Consider the following 3957-nt stretch of genomic DNA (forward strand, 5'->3'; position numbering starts at 1 on the left):
TCTACTATAAATTAATTATTATAACAACTTTGAATAAGATAAAGTAAGAATAATAGTAAACGTGGTTCGACAACGGTATTTAAAAGGTAATTCTGTAAATACAAAACAAAATATGGCTATCCAGAACAACTGAACAAACCATTAGGGAAAATACCTAGAAGTAAATAATATTTTTTTGTTTACATATTAGGCACGGTACAGTTGTGAAAATATCACAAAATGCTTACGTTGCAAACCTAATATTATTGAAGTAAAACTCTTTTCTTGAGGTGTGGATGAAACGACACCATTGCTTATTTATTTATTTTGCAAGTCACACACGGTGGCGGTGGCGTGCACATTTATTTTTATTGTATTGATTTTTCTCACTGTCTCCCTAATTCATTAATTATAGTTTCATGGGCCCCAATACTAATGAAAGAAGTTTAATTCCCCAGAGTGTTGTAATGGTGGACTTTCACACTCGTTTTTAAGAAAAAGACTTTTTTAACGCAAAATAAATATAATATTTCAAGTGGTATCAAATTAAAGCATTCATGTAACATGAAAATTGTATGAAGAATAAAAATCTGAAACTTAGCCCATGGACTCCTAAACCGAGCAAGTCTATGACGTACACTGTCGCTTCCCACCACACCCCACCGTGTGATGACGTGTCACTGCTCGATAATATGTTGTGGCTCGCTACGTAATCCATATGAATTTAACCTCTGCAAACAATGTACTTAATGAACACACACTGCACGCTATCTCACATCACTTTATCCCAGGGTAGACATGAAAATATGGTAAAAATATATACAAATTGGTTTGGGGCAATGTTTTGTGGCAAAAAAAAATAATATAAAAAAGCGGGAAAGTGGATGTTGCTCTGCTGTACAGTAGGTTAGAAGTGAGTCAATGTATAATAGGGTGTATTAAATTTGAGTTCAATGATATAGGTAATATCATTGTATAAGAAAAACGATTCTGAGCGGAGACGATCTGCCAGTCTAGGTATAACACATATTATATACTTATCTATGATATTAAAAAAAAATTGACCTATATTAAATTCCAAATTAATCATATCACAATATCCAATAGGTACTTATAACGCGTTATACATCAATAAAAAACCTTGATACTATCATAGATATATAATAGTAGGTATACTTTAGAAGTTTCAAGTACCCACGAATAATATTATACAATCACAACCAAATAACTAAAATAGTTATTCTAGGTTTTTTGATATGTAATTTCGACCAATGTAAACTTAAAATAACTATAAAAATAAACTGTGCTTATGTACTTTTTAGATATTTGGTAACATAATTAACGTGGAATCTTCTTTTAAATTTTCAACCTTTAGATATAAAAGTTGAATATTTTATAAATTTTTAACTACAAAATAATTATTCGATTTTAAATTTGATAAGTTTTGTCAGCATTTTAACTTCAAATGCTTATAAAAAAAATGTTGGCTATGTATTTATAATATTTTTAACTGATATTGTAACAATGTATCAGCAGCCTTGTATTAATATTTTATACTTTTTGGCCCAATAGATAAAACTTTATTGATATTTATAGAAAAAAAAAACTAAAAAAATTGAAAACTTACAATGTCTGTAAACAGCTCAAAAAGTGTCAAATTATTTTCAAAATGTTATCGTATATATAAAATGCTAATATAAACATTCAGTGAAGTTTTAAAGTTTCTACAGTCATTCGTTTTTTAATTACAACAAAATAAGATAATCGTTACGTAAGAAATCGAGTGAATATCAAATGTTGTAAAAATATGAATTTCAAACGCTCATAAAAATTTAATTTGAGTTTCTTATAGACATTTTTTTTTTTGATAAAGGTAGATTATCCTATAAAGAATCTTGTATTATTATTTTAAAATCTTAGTTCTAAAAAGAAAAATTTTTACGAATTATTAACTCAAAATAATTTGCTAATTTTCGTGATTTTTACATATTTTGTCAATATTTGAACTTTAAATGCTAATTAAAAAGAACTGTGACTTTGGACTTTTAATATTTTTCAAATGTCATTGTAACAATATAGTGGGAGCCTTGTATTAAATTTTCAAGTATTTTTCCTCTTGGAAAAATTTTACTTTTGACCCCCCCAAAGTACCAACTGGATTCACTTTCCTATCAGAAAAGGTACTGTTGAAGAAAATCCAAGCACTTTTACTGTCCTAAAAGGTGATGACACACACAAAAAAAAAATGAAAAACAAAAAACAAAATTAAAAAATATAAAAAAAAACACACATCATTGTAAAATCAATACATTCATCGTTTTAATGAAGTTCATACAAACTGAACCTTTGAAGGACATAAAAAAAGTGTGTGCGTTACCAGTAGGTACGCGCGCGGGAAGTGAAACTTCTTTTGGACGGTACACGCGTGAGTCAGTGAAAAAAAAAGAAAGGCATGGATAGACTGGGATAATGAGGATAATAACGAAAGGAAAGAAACAATATAAATTATATTTTTTAGATTTATTTTTATTTTTTTATTCTAATGATTGATTATCATTTTGCTCAATCGGTATAGTAGTTATGACTTATGATTGGCATATGATAACTGAAATACGAAACGTACATTTGCGACTGAACATTATCGAGATATCGCGTAAAAATTGCATCGATTGTTGTGCTTGATTTGGTAGTCGATATTGTTGGATCATTATTCAAATTGAATTTGTTTCGCAATAAAGTTACGAGAGGTGCTGAATCAAAAGATGCAAAATTAACATTGAAATCCCCACTCATGACCATCGCGTATGCATCTTCGTCACCACCATAAAGAGTTGCACCTTCATGGCTATACACTAAAAATGCTTTGTGATTTTATGATATCAGCCAATTTCCGATTTGGAGAGATGTAGATTGCAACCATTATTATAATCATTTTATTTGATGAAAAGCATTCAGCAATGCAATATTCACCGACTGACGTTGCTCCTGATTTATGGTATTGTGACTGCCCAACTGTCATTTCTATCGATGGAGTGACAATATTCACTAAAACACTGTTATTGTGATAAATTGCAACTCCTGCTGCTCGAACTGCTGGTCGTTTGTATTTGATAACACACTGTCACTTAATGTTATACTTACAGGCACGGTTATAGATATACTGGTTGCAAAACTCTATAACATAAATGGACCATACACTAAAAAGTAGATTTGAGTTTGGTTTCACATATTAACATTCGGTTCGAGACCATAATTTTTTAGTTCCACCCACCTCTAGTTATTACTTTTTATATATTTTATATAAAATATTATTAGAAAATATGCTAGTATAATTTATTATAATTAAAATATTGTAAAAAAAAAATATACAATTAAAGGTCTATTCACGCATTTATAATAAGTAAATAGGTGATAAGTATACTTTTAGTAGTGGCCCACTCGATTTATAGGTTCGAGTCTTACGTTATGCCTATTGGAGGATAGTCACAACGTTTTATATTTTAACAATTAAATTATTCAGCTATTTTTGTATGAATTTCTTGTAATTTTAAATTTTAAAATTATTTGTACGTATGTTTACTAAATCTAAACCTTATTGGCTTTTCTCTAAGGTAAAAAATGTGTATTCTATGAGCTGATTCGCAACACTAGTCAGTTCATATAAATATTTTGTACCAAAGGACTAGTTATAAATAATTTTTAAATTGAACATTGTCAGATTATACAATTGATACAAAATTAACGTAGTAAATATTATCATTTTCAAAAAAATTACTATTTAAAATAAAGTTGTTAGGTTCATATTATAAGTCTAGACCAGGTATTACCCATGTGATTTGTCAACTACAAGAATTTTAATCGATTTTTGTTACTGACTTATGTTTATAATATAACCCTTAAAGTAATTGAGTAATAATTCATAACTAAATTTATCTTTTAGATTGACTATTTAGAATAAGATTTTCTATCCATTACGAA

This window comes from Acyrthosiphon pisum, chromosome A2 (assembly GCF_005508785.2).
Source record: "Acyrthosiphon pisum isolate AL4f chromosome A2, pea_aphid_22Mar2018_4r6ur, whole genome shotgun sequence".
In the NCBI taxonomy this organism is placed as follows: Eukaryota; Metazoa; Arthropoda; class Insecta; order Hemiptera; family Aphididae; genus Acyrthosiphon; species Acyrthosiphon pisum.